We start from the raw sequence: 14,570 nt of genomic DNA, 5'->3' as shown, positions 1-14,570 counted from the left end.
CTATTAATCTAATCATCTGAATCAACTAATTAACTCTAAACACCTGCAAAAGATTCCTGAGGCTTTTAAAAACTCCCAGCCTGTTTCATTACTCAAAACCGCAATCATGGGTTTAGACTGCCGACCTGACTGCTGCCCAGAAGGCCATCATTCACACCCTCAAGCAAGAGCGTAAGACACAGAAAGAAATTTCTGAACAAATAGGCTGTTCCCAGAGTGCTGTATCAAGGCACCTCAGTGGGAAGTCTGTGGGAAGGAAAAAGTGTGGCAAAAAACGCTGCACAACGAGAAGAGGTGACCGGACCCTGAGGAAGATTGTGGAGAAGGACCGATTCCAGACCTTCGGGGACCTGCGGAAGCAGTGGACTGAGTCTGGAGTAGAAACATCCAGAGCCACCGTGCACAGGCGTGTGCAGGAAATGGGCTACAGGTGCCGCATTCCCCAGGTCAAGACACTTTTGAACCAGAAACAGCGGCAGAAGCGCCTGACCTGGGCTACAGAGAAGCAGCACTGGACTGTTGCTCAGTGGTCCAAAGTACTTTTTTCGGATGAAAACAAATTTTGCATTTCTTTCTGAAATCAAGGTGCCAGAATCTGAAGGAAGACTGGGGAGAAGGAAATGCCAAAATGCCTGAAGTCCAGTGTCAAGTACCCACAGTCAGTGATGGTCTGGGGTGCCATGTCAGCTGCTGCTGTTGGTCCACTGTGTTTTATGAAGGGCAGGGTCAATGCAGCTAGCTATCAGGAGATTTTGGAGCACTTCATGCTTCCATCTGATTTCATTTTTCAGCACGACCTGGCACCTGCTCACAGTGCCAAAACCACTGGTAAATGGTTTACTGACCATGGTATAACTGTGCTCAATTGGCCTGCCAACTCTCCTGACCTGAACCCCATAGAGAATCTGTGGGATATTGTGAAGAGAAAGTTGAGAGACGCAAGACCCAACACTCTGGATGAGCTTAAGGCCGCTATCGAAGCATCCTGGGCCTCCATAACACCTCAGCAGTGCCACAGGCTGATTGCCTCCATGCCACGCCACATTGAAGCAGTCATTTCTGCAAAAGGATTCCCGACCAAGTATTGAGTGCATAACTGAACATAATTATTTGAAGGTTGACTTTTTTTGTATTAAAAACACTTCTTTTATTGGTCGGATGAAATATGCTAATTTTTTGAGATAGGAATTTTGGGTTTTCATGAGCTGTATGCCAAAATCAGCAGTATTAAAACAATAAAAGACCAGAAATATTTCAGTTGGTGTGCAATGATTCTAAAATATATGAAAGTTTAATTTTTATCATTACGTTATGGAAAATAATGAACTTTATCACAATATGCTAATTTTTTTAGAAGGACCTGTAGGTGAAATGTACTAGGCATTATCTGGCAAACCTGCAGCATTCTGTAAAGCTTCATTCTTTTTTGTTTTTGTTTGTTACTTCAGCACGTCCAGTGGTTTTGAGGCACAAGAATAATAACTGTACCACCTTTAGCTGCATTAACAACAACCATTCCTGTAATTATCTGGCTTTAGTTTTTCATAAAGATTCCTGTTTTGTTATGGTTTAGGAGCTTTAGGAGTTTTGGTTAAAGGGTTAGTTCACCCAAAAATGAAAATTCTGTCATTAATTACTCACCCTCATGTCATTCCAAACCCAATAGACTTTCGTTCATTTTCGGAACTCAAATGAAGATATTTTATATTAAATTTGAGAGATTTATATCCCTCCATTGACAGCTACGCTACTAACAAGTTACCTATTTGACACTTCAAAAAGTTCATAAAGAGATCGTGAAACTAATCCATATGAATCGAGAGGTTTATTCCAAATTTTCTGATAAGACTCGATTATATGATGGACAGATTTACTTTAGGCTTTTATTCACATATAAACATTGATTCGCAAACATAAACAGAAGCTCAACCGAACACACAAGAACAAACCTCTTGCTGAAGCTCAAACGTGCTGCATAATACGAAAATGAACCTGATTGGTTCTTCCACGTCAAGTCAACATGATTGAGCTTCCGTTTACCACAAATGATGAGTTAGTAGATGAATGTTTATGAGTAAAAGCCTAAATTCAGTATGTTCATCATATAAAATGATTCATATGGATTAGTTTTACAATCTCTTTATGAACTTTTTGAAGCGTCAACGTGGTAGTTGCATAGCTGTTGGAGGACTAAGATTTAATACAAAATATCTTCATTTGCATTTCGAAGATGAACGACATGAGGGTGAGTAATTAATGACAGATTTTTCAAATTTTGGGAGAACTAACACTTTAAACTGTTAGTTTCAGTCGACTGCATTTCTGTTAGGTTCTAATATAAACTTTTTGTTGATGTAAAAAGCATTATGTCAAAAAGCAGTAATTGCATAGGAGGTTTGACAAGATTTCGAACAAGATGGGGGAAGATGCCTTCCTTAAGAAATCTGCTTTTACTTTTAAATTGTAACCTTATTTAGATTACGTTTAGCAAAGGATGATGATGATGCATTAGCCAATGTGCTAAGGAAAATAAATGGAAACATTTTCTAATTTAGTTGTCATAGCACACAATTTTAAGTTATTCTAAGAGACCTTGCATACCTGGGGCAAGAAACACACAGCTATATATTTTTAATGTGTCATCAATGTAAAATACTAAATCAGCTTTGGCAATTTAGAATAATTGAATAAGTAATGACAGACAAAGCATAATAAAAGACAATCATTTAATTTGACTATGTACAGGCACAACAACTATTTGCCCCTTATTTTAACCATAATAGCAACACTGAATTAAGATGGAATGTTAGATTGAATTGTGCCCAAGGAGCCTCTTCACAGCTAATAACAATTAAGAAAATTAAGAACATTGTTCTAACATTCTCATTAAAATGCTTTTTTTCTAAATGTTCTCTGAACTTTAAAAATGTCCAGTTTTAAATGTTTGTCTCTTTGGTAATGCAAATGTTAAGGGAATATTCCACTTACTGATACACATATTATAATTTACATTTATTTGGAGTACTTCTTTATTGCACACTGCATATTTATTTTTATTAAGCCTTAAATGTGTTTCAATATCACTATTAGAAAGGATAGTTTGATATCTGTATAATATCAGCCTTTAAATGCAACATATTTAAAGTGTACCTAAAGTATACTTGCAAAAGTTCCACTTTAGCGCAATCAAATATACTTAAATATATATTTAGTTGGACCTCAGCACTATTTCTGGATTTTCCGGATAACTAAAGTGCCTTAAGTACAAAATTAGTTCCATTTTAGTAAGTATATCAGTTTAGTATACCAACAGTACAATTGCAGGGTATTTATATTAAGTACATAAAGATGTAATATATGTAGTACTTAGAATAAAATAAGTGTATTTCAAATATATTTTGATAAATTTATTTTTCACAAGAGCTTTGTAACTTTGCAGATCATATACATGCACAAACAGATGCATTGCACACTAAAGGAAAAGGAAAACAATAAAAAGCATCATATGACCCCTTTAAACAAAAACCCTAAAGTTTATTTGTAATGAGTAAATCTGTATAAAGCTGATGACAGCATGCTATTTACATTTTGACAAGCACAAAATAACAGAAATAGTGCTTGCAGCGTACTATTGCTGTGGTTTCCTCCTCAGGCAAGCTAACTTGTATGACGTGCAGGTTTCACAACTCCAGGTTTGGGTGCCAAATGGAGAGAGCACCCCGGATCGCTTGAGAGAGGAGACCCCTCCTCAGTGGAACGGGCCATGTGGGACCTCACAGCATCTCCCTCTCTGACTCAACTGACTCCCTCTCCTCCCTGATCTTGCACAGTACTTGGTACACAGTACGGAGTACATGTTCACAGAGGGGAACGCATATTTGCACACTTCCAGGCAGGGGTGTGGAGCGCTCCGCTAGGGAGCGGGAAGTGACTATTCTCTGCTGACGCAAAGAGATCTGAGGGTGTCTGCGGATGAAGCCTCCATTTTCCTTAGGCTACCTCGTGTCTCAACAGCATGTCCGCCCCATAGTTCAGAAGGACAGCTCAAATAGATAGAGAACATGTTTGTGATGGACTTGTGAGTAAAAACACTTGAGATCCAGGTGAATTGCTCCTGAGCTCCAGACAGTTTATGTGACCCCTTGTCTCTGTGTCTGACCAGACACCGAAGGCCAGTCCAGCATCGCAAAGGTCCCAGTCCATGCCTGATGTGCCCTTCATGACTACCTTAGGTCTTCACACCTGTCCCATAGGTGCGCCCCGATCATAAAACTCCATGCTCATCCAGGCGTCTCTAAGCATTTGCAAGTCATTAAGACACGCATTGAGTCAGAGTGCCAAGCGTGCATGGCGATGCTTGCTTTCAACCATAGTTGAAGAGGCCACATGTGAAGCAGTCCCAAGCAAAATACCGCTGAAGACCTGTCTTCTTTGAACATCACAAGCGAGTTCATGATAGTCTGCGAATGCTCTGGTAACAGGTGGGCTTGCATAGCAATAGAGTTCAGACTTACGCCCAGAAATGGAATACATTGCATGGGCTGCAGTTGATAGTAAGCCCTAAACACTGAAGGAGGTTTATAAGCCGATCTCTGTGGCTGCACAGCTGGTTTACTAAAGGAGCAGTGAGCAGCCAATCGTCTAAATAATTCACAACACGTACTCCACTTAGACGAAGAGGAGAGAAAACAGCGTTCATGCACTTGGTGAATGTGTGCAGAAATTAAAGACAGACCAAACGGGAGGACCGTAAACTGGTAGTCGAGGGGATATTTGGATATGGTTCAATATCAATATAATGGTTCAAAAAATGGATAATAATCATTCTTTAGATCCACAGACATGAACCAGTCCCCAAGTCAAGGATCTGAAAGAATGCTGTGTGAGGGCGCACTTTAGCTGAAATAAGTCTAGAATAGGGCGAAGTCTGCTGTCTTTCTTGGAGACCAGAAAATAGAGTCCCATGCTCCTCGATAGGAACAAACCCCACGGCTCCCTTGGTGAGGAGGTTACGAATCTCTACCCTCAAAACTGGGGCGTTTTGAGCTTAAATCTCTGTCGCATTGTATCTGGGTGATCTGTGGGCAAAGTGAAGCATGTAACCGCTTACGATCATGTTTGACATCCTCCATGATACACTTGCCACGGCTCCGCGAACTGCGCGAGAGGTTTAAATGAGTCTCGGTCTGACAGTTCGCTGCTGAGTGGCGGGGAACTGTGTGAGACCTGAGTGCGAGAATGAGAGGGAAGAGGAGAAAAGCTCTTTTTGTAAAGTTGTTTGGATTTTATTACACAGACATGTTGAACAATCACATAACATTCTCTGTTTTCATTGTCTGCAACAGACAGGGAGGCGAGGGGAACAGGCGGAGCAGGATTCGAATGAGCAGCCTTTGCTGCCGGACTGTCTCTGGTGTCGAGCTTCAGACTCCTCTTACTTCTGGGCCCTGACGCTTAGGAAGCGCATGACGCAGAGGCCAAGAGTCCTTGGGCCGCACAAAGGCTCTGGCTAAGAACGAGGTTTTGGAGCCAAAAGGAAGAGTGCTTTGCAGACGATGAGAGGCTCTCCGCCTTGCTTCGGCTTAAATTATTTTACGACCCTTGACTGAATCTGTGTCTCTGTGAATAGCTTCATGAGGGATTTAACCGAGCTACCAAACAGGGGCATTCAGGAGGATGGCCTTCTCTGCGTCCTTCATATCTGTCAAGGTTAACCACAGATGCCTGTCCAGCAAGACTAGGCTATCCATGGTACGGCCGATGGACTGTACTGTCCTTGGACCCTGCACTTTTAGGTGCTTGTGCATCTAAACCCATAATATGAAACCCACAATATAGATCTCACCGGAATGCTTAAGGGAATTATTTTTGTGAAATAATCCACTTCTATGTAATTCTGAGGAGTGCCGCCTTATATAGGTTGCGTTCCTGCCTCCTTTTCACGTGCATAAGCGTCACTGGCGCTTCCCCATAGCATCAGCTAGCTGTACACAATGTTGAAATACCATCTCAAAAGGGAACGTGCAGTTTTTAGGATATAAAATGAAAAGCATACTTTTAAGAAGTAAAATTTCCTTTTGGGGCTTTTCAAGCTGGTTAATTCACACACTGAACGTGTCCGGAGATGGTGAGGAGAAAGGTGACGATTCTAAGATCCGGAGCGAAAACTCTGTATCAGCATCCATGACCAGAACTATCATTATAATAAATTAAATTAAATAAACCTGCAATTATGAAGGTCATCAAAAATGGGTAATTACTTTTCATGTCATTAGACGCTGCCATAAACCCCCGAGAGAGTAATTGAAAGGAAGAATAGTAATGTTTTTTGTCATAACATCAATCTTAAGGCTGTATTAGAGAGAGAGTTTTAATAGAAACATGACCACTTCTAAGCAGGTGGAGCAAGTAATCCAATACTATCAGTTTGTAAACTGAGGGAGTTAATACAGATAATGACAAACAACTAGAGCTTTATTGAGCAGTAATGAATATCATTGATGGTATGTATCTCAGATCTCTGTAATGAGAAAGATAATTATCTTTACCAATTAAAACCAGTTTAACTGTGCAAATAAACAATGAAGCTAAATGAAAGTGAAATAATTATACTTTCAGTCAGTCACATTTCAAGTCATGTCTATCTTACAAGTGCACACATTAGCTTCAAATGCCACATTACATGCTACACTAATCACAGCACTTTTCGGTGTGCAAGATAGCAGCTTATTTTACAGAACAATAAGGCTATAAATTCAGCATTATTTCTAGTAATAACCACCAACACTTTTCTGTGTTGTTATGCCTACAAATTGCTTTTATGATTATATCCACTAACTCTACTTTCAGCAAAAGTGCCTGTGTTTCACTGTATTTGTCATGGATTTGCGTGAAGCTGGTGACACTGGTGAAAGTAAGTTAGCTGGTTACATAAGGCTCTGCAGTAATTGAATCTCATTATCGCTGAAGTCCCGTGGTGTGTGGGGTGATTCCTGGGACGTGGGCTGGTGTGAACCCCAGCTCTGGGAATCCCTGATTTGCCTGGTGCTTGCATCATCCCCCTCTCTCCTATAGGTTTGTCTCCTCCGCTCTCTGCCCATCTCTGCATGGCAGCAGGACGAGGGGTTGCTAGGTGGCCAGCTCTCCCTCTGTTCTCTCGCTGGTTTTCATTCCCTCTGTTCGCTTCCCCAGAGACTGCAGAGTTTGCACGGACTGTTTTGACCTCAGCGGGAGAAACCCTGTTACACTGCCTCAGCTGGGATACGAAGAGGCCCACATAACAGTTCTCACCCACTGCAATGAAAAAGCACATTTCTGGCTGTATATTAACCAGCTCACAGTTCCTGTTTTTCTCCTCCATCCACCCTGTACATTCATTGCTTTAAATTTAAATGTAGTTTTGAGGAGGCGGCTGTGCATGTACATTTAAGTCTATTTGACTACTTAAAGTCTCCCTGCGGTGAAAATAAAGCTTTTAATGTTGTTTATATGTCTATGTGGTGCTTTAAAATGCTTTAAGACAAACCATGTGCAAATTCAGTCAACACCATTGCTGAGTATTTTCTTCTTAAAACTGCAGTGAACCAAAGACAGTCTTAAAAACGCGTTTTGAAATCGCAGGTGTTTCTGATGTCACAAACTATCTTGTAACCAATCAAGTCAACGTGTGAAAGAGTGGATCTCTGAGCTGGTGTAAGTAAGTGGAGGCGGGGCTAATTAGAATATTCAAAGAACCACGTATATACTAAATGAGGCAAGGGTGTAGTTACATTCAAGGCATGAAGACAATTTTTTTCCATTTTGGTGATCAAAGATGAATTTTAAGGGATAAAATTATTGACTACAGGGGGACTTTAAGATTTGGCTCAGAAGTGTGTTTACTGTTGTAGAGAAACTTTTAAATGCTTTTAATTTTTTTTTTCTCTCAAAGCTCAAATCTAAAATACACATGCAGTGCCTCTAGAAAGTATTTGAATTCTTAAGCTACATAAAAAAAACAAAAAAAGTATGTCTCCATTATTAAAATATTCCAAGAGTCATTAATCATTCAAAAGTTTTGCTCAGTATGTTTTTTTATAACAAAATTAATACTTTTATCTAGCAAGGGTCCATTAAATTAATCAAAAGTGACAGTAAAGACATTTATAATGTTACAAAAGCTTAATATTTGAAATAAATGCAGTTCTCTTGAAATTTCTATTTTATCAAAGAATCCTTCAAAAAAATGATCACATTTTCCCACAAAAATATAAAGCAGCACAACTGTTTTCAAGTCCGTGATAATAATATAAAAATAAGTAATGTTTCTTGAGCTGCAAATCATCATATTAGAATGATTTCTGAAGGATCATGTGACACTGAAGACTGTAGTAATGATGCTGAAAATTCAGCCTTGCATCACAGGAATAAATTATATCTTACAATATATTAACAGCCTTGGTGAGCATAAGAGACTTCTTTCAAAAACAGAAAAAATCTAACTATATAAACACATATATTTTATATTATTATAGTATATAATAGTTTAATTTTAAATACGTGTCTAGATTTTTGGGGATCAAAAAGTATAATTGGATTGAATGATCCTGTATGACCAGCAGAGGGCCTTGTTTGATCAAGAAAGACAGTGATGGCAGTCTCTAGTTCAGCTCCCAAGACACTGTTTTCAGCTCATTTATTCAGCAGCTCCGGTCATTTTCATACTCTAAAAACTTGAATGTTGTGATCAGGTACGAGAACAAAAAGTATTTTCCCTCCCACTAGTTTTGATATTTTGGTTTTCATAGTTTTTACAAAAACAAATGATATCTCATTGGTAAATTTGTCGAAGCATAGTTAAGGAACAATGTGTCATTTATTATATGTAGAACTGAAAGAAACACCACTGTAGTTCTGTTAGTACTGTTGCATTTGCATACATAGTTTTTGTGTACGTATTTTAGTCTATACACTTTTATTAACGAGTGGATACAGTATAGTATGCTATATATATAGATATGCATCAAACTTTATACTTTCTCAATTTAAAATTAATTATTATAAATCCTGCCTGACATTGTTATACGACATTCAAAATCGAACAGATGTTATTGTATAGTGGCTACAATCTTTGCATACTCTTGTTGGTTGATATTTCTTTAACCATCTATAACACGACACGTACTGAGTGACATAACAGCAATGTATTTCAGTTACACAGAACCAAAACCTAAAATCTAAACTTACCTTAAACTTTAACTCTATTCTTCCCCTGCTTCGCAAACACAGACTCTTCCTTCAGGAATCTAGTTAGACCTTGTACATTTTTGAAGTGATTATTGAAAAATTCAATATTGCATTCAGAGCTATTCAGGGAAGTTAAATGCCATGTGCATCAAAAGATGATGTTCAGAATTTTGTGCTGCAATTGTGTCATTCCTGAATCATAAAATGTCAAAACTTTAAAGCATTTTAAGCACAAGTCAAACACATTTCATCAAGCATCAGTAAAACATCACTTGCAAATATAGTTTATGATGTGCACCTTTATTTTGTTTTTTAGTTTCCTGGCCTTTCATGCATGAGTGATTTTTATGTCATTTATCCTTAGCATTTCCTCGCAATGGACTTTCTCACAGGAAAACAAACCTTCATCCGTGTCCCTGTCGCATGCTGTTTTTGTTTGGATCATGTCTAATGTTGTGGCTTTCTCTCTTCCTCTCCTCTAGCTTTCTTTTCTCCGCCCCTCCATTCTTGTCCTCCGGTAGCCATAGCAACATGTGCTGCGATGGTGCAGGGCCTCTGGCAGGTGACACAATGCGTCTAATTACTGGCACTTAGCTCAGCGCTAATTAAAGCGAGCTCAGCTAATCGGGGGGTCAAGTGGACCCGCTGATCCATCCATCCTTTTATTGCTCCATCCATCCTTTACCTTTAGCTTTACCTTTAGCCTAAACGTCCCTAGCCCCTCCGAGAGAATCTCTCTCTCTCTGTGTCTGTCTGTGTCGCTCTATCAGACAGCTGGCATCCACACAGGGGTTGAGGGTTTGACCTTCCTGCTCTCCAGGCTCTCTCAGCATCCGAGTAAACAGACAAATGAATCTCTACAAAGGTGAGGGTCAATTTATCTAATTTGGTTGAGGTTGGTCAGCCAAGATTACCTTGTCTCTGCTGGGAGGAACACACACACACTCTCTCTCTCTCTCTCTCTCTCTCTCTCTCTCTCTCTCTCTCTCTCTCTCTCTCTCTCTCTCTCTCTCTCTCTCTCTCTCTCTATGTCATTCTGTCTCTTGCTCTCTCTTTTTATTTCTTGCACATTTTGGTCTCATGTTTTACACGTTTCCAGCATCACACGTTCATTCTCCTCTGCAGCATCTCTGCTTACAATGCTCTCTTTTCTGTTCCCTGATAAAAAGTATTGTATCAGTACTATGGTACAGTGATGCTATCATGCCCAAATGTCTATGGTATTACCATGATATATGTTTGGAAACCATGTTATGACCATGGTACCAGAATTAAGATGATAAGATGATTTCATATCATCATATCCAAACCTATTTATACTATTTTATAGCTTTATAAAAAAAATAAACAATATTTAAACTATTATATACTGTACATATATTTTTTTAAAACAGTTGTGCTGCTTAATATTTGAACTGTGATAGATTTTTTCAAGATTCTGTGATAAAATTTGATTTCAAAACAGTATTTATTTGAAATAGAAATCTTTTATAACATTATAAATGATTTTACTGTCACGTTTGTACTGTCTTCCTTTTTTGCATACTATAGAAAAAAGTACTTGTTATATAATTTTTAAAACATTTGGGATTTGAATTTCCAGCAAAAATAGCTAACTAAATAACTAAATTTTATTAAATATAATAATAAAAAAAATTCTCCTTAGATGCTTACAGTTCTTTCTTTCTCATTCACTCATTAATTTTGCCCTATCATTTCATTCTACCATAGCGCACACGCACACACGCGCGCACACACACACACACACACACACACACACACACACACACACACACACACACACACACACACACACACACACACACACACACACACACACACACACACTCTCTCTCTCTCTTTGTAAACCCTACCCCTAAACCTACCCATCAAAGGAACATTTCTGCATTTTTAAAAACTCCCCATAAGGACAAGGATTTTGACATCTTTGACAACATTTTGTCCCCAGAACGTAGGATTTACCACACACACACACACACACACACACACACACACACACACACACACACACACACACACACACACACACACACACACACACACACACACACACACACACACACACACACACTTACCCTCCTCTGCATAAAGATTCATCCTACCTTTGACAAATGAGGGCAGATGCATATTAGAGTTGCCCTGCAGAGGAGAGACAGATGTGGAGCATACATGCATACAGGGAGACGGAGGGATGGATGGAGTTTAGAGGAGTGGATAAGGTCAGAGCTCGTCAGCAGGTCCGCTGTTTACTGATGTTTACCTTGGAGCCCCTGCTGAGGGGACACCTGGTGTGCTGTCATCATCCACCACACACACTCGGACATGCAAACACACTGAGATACACACATAAACTATAGGATATACACTCAGTCATACACTAACACACTATGTGCAAAAAAATGCGCGCACACACACACAAAAGCAGGTGATAGAAGGCATTGTTGGAAACACCTCTCATAATCAGATGCCTCTCTCATTTCTTTGTGGCGTCTAGAGCTCTCCATGGTGCTGAAACCTCTCTGTAATCCACAAGCACTTTTAAAGAGAGAGAGAGAGAGAGAGAGACAGAGAGAGAGAGAGACAGAGAGAGAGAGAGAGAGACAGAGAGAGAGAGAAATTAAGTGCTATATTTAATATGTGCCTATTTAGACATATCCGAAATGTATGATAACAAGTGTCCGTTGCGCATTTCTAAATGCTTAATCAGCTCTTAAACATATTATTATTTTTTAGCATGTAATAGTGTGTAGGGTCCTAAATTTTGACATTGATTGATGTTTAAGGCAAATCCCTTAAAAAAATAACTTGTACACACCTGTGGAATTTGCATTGTCTAGCGACATTCAGAAATTTGAATATTCAAACTAGACCTGAACTGAAGTAAGAAACTTTGCAGGGGTGTTAAACTCAGTTCCAGGAGGGCCACAGTCCATCGGTGATTAGCTTCAACCTTATTTAAACACACCTGATCCAGCTTATTAAGTCCTTCAGGCTTATTTGAAAACTACTGGTATGTGTCTAGGAGCAGGGTTGAAACTAAACTCTGTAGGACTGTGGGTGGCCCTCCAAGAAGTTTAAAAACCCCTGCCTTATGACCGGTACACATTGTATGATTTTAGGCTGTCCCAGACCAGACGAAAGATGACCAATCGAGTCGATTTCTGTGCTCGAGGCTCCTAAACGGGGATCCGGACAGTGTAAGAGGTTCAAAGAAGCCCATTGTCTTCCAACCAAAGATAACCTACGATCACTTTACAAAACATTGTCTTTGTGACAATTTATGTGAGAATGGTTTATGTGAGAATCTGTTGTTCTGTTTCATAATTGATGTCCAAGGGTTTGGTTTATTGCAGATTGATGACTGCTTTCTACATAATACATTCACTTTTGCAGTTAAATTAAATCTACGTAGTATGTGCTCATCCGAACTGAACAAAATAATTGTTAATACAATGACTAATTAGAAGCCCTATACTATTTTAACTCAATATTCGGGTGAGAGAGCCCTCTGATGGCCAGAGGAGGGAATCACGGAGTTTGTCTCTTTGACAGAGCCTCGTCACTGCGAGTGACTCCTGGCGCAAAGAGGCAAGTGCCTCTGGGGTCTCCCATGTGGTCGAGGGGCTGGCCTCTCTGGATGGGTTCGGTAGATGCCTTTTGGATGGAATTCTGGGCGTACTCAGCCTATATTAAGAAGCGACTCCAATCATTCTGATGCTGATTACAGTATGATCGAAGGAAACAGATGAGCTCTTGGTTTAGTCTTTCAGCTTGACCATTGGATTGAGGATGATATCCAGACATAAGACTGACATTAAAGGGCACCTATTATGGAATTTTGAAAATTACCTTTCATGTAGTGTGTAACATAGATCTAAGTGAACGAAAACATCCTGCAAAGTTTTAAATATTACAGTTCACCGTATAAAAAGTTATTGTCTCTCAAAAGTAAGAGTCGACTCTGAGTCACTGATATGAATCGATAGACAAACGATACTTTTTCTCTATCTAGATGACGTCAACTTGACAAGTTATTTGAATAAGATATGCCCACTCATTGCGCACGCAGACACCAGGGAAAACTTGAAAACATCATGTCGACAACAAGACGCTGTGTTCTGAAGTGCGAATCAAAAGCGACCCTTTTTCACTGCCCAGGGAGGAGCATTTGAAGACTAAGTGTCTACAGTTCATATATACAACTATACCACACAAGTATAGGCGGAACCTTGTGCTGTGTTCGTGTTATTTTAATGACGATTGCTTTACAAACATAAATGCTTTCAAGTGTGGATTCGTGAGCCGGTTGATACTGAAGGAAGGTTCAGTACCAATTTTATTTGGATCAGCTTCCTCCTCCGAATCACAACCTGTAAGTATTATTAATAATTGTTGCTTTTATGTGTTTTGTAGCATGCTCAAATGTTTGTGAAATGTTTGTCGTTGTTATTGGAGTTGTCATAAAGAATAGAGCAATACTTTGTAGTACAGCAGTGCTTTATCAATATGTTTATGCTTTGGGCTAACGCAAACACTTACTGATTGGGTCATCTGACCAATCACCGCAGATTAGCGTCACGCAAAGGAGGGGTTTGGAAAAATGTATCGTTGAACGAATCATTTGGGAGTCGGTGAGCAAATCCGGTAAAAATAAATGCATATTATAAGACAACAAAAGTGTTTTTTTTTGTAATTGCATGCATGTAAAACTGTTGTTGGGGACTCCCAAAACAATATTAGGAACATTTAAATGCCCTAATAGGTGCCGTTTAATATAAAGTGACTTGAAGAATGCAGACCAGAGTCTTGATGTTAATTGAGGGCTTTGATCGGAAACGATATCCTCTGGTAATTCATAGAATCGTAACACCAAGTGACATAGACGTTCAGCTGTCTGCAGGGCGGTAGGTAGCTTGGATAGAGGTATGAGGATTGTGGTTTGTGGTTTGACCGTTGGAGACTGGTAGACAGTAACAAAGTCGATAGCAATGTGGGACCAGGGACGTTGTGGAAGGGGAAGAGGTTGCAGCAGGCTGAATGGTAGTCCTCTTGATGGTTTCTGTGTATTGCAGGTTTGACATTGCTGGACAAACATGGTGGTATCTTTGCACAGAGATGGCCACCAGAATCAGTTCTATAGGAGATGGATTGGTGGCAGTAATACCAGGATGACCAGAGCTGGGAAGAGAATGTACCTGTTCTAGAACTCGATCTCTGAGGGTTTCAGGCACGAAGACTTTATTAGGTGGACATGAAGCTGGAATTTTAACCTGAACGTTGGCCTGTTCAATTTCAGTCATAATATCCCACTGGATGGGAGCAAC

Source organism: Siphateles boraxobius, unplaced genomic scaffold, assembly GCF_051911475.1.
Source record: "Siphateles boraxobius isolate OS27281-9 unplaced genomic scaffold, OSU_SipBor_1 2, whole genome shotgun sequence".
Lineage (NCBI taxonomy): Eukaryota > Metazoa > Chordata > Actinopteri > Cypriniformes > Leuciscidae > Siphateles > Siphateles boraxobius.
This window is presented reverse-complemented; position numbering follows the sequence as displayed.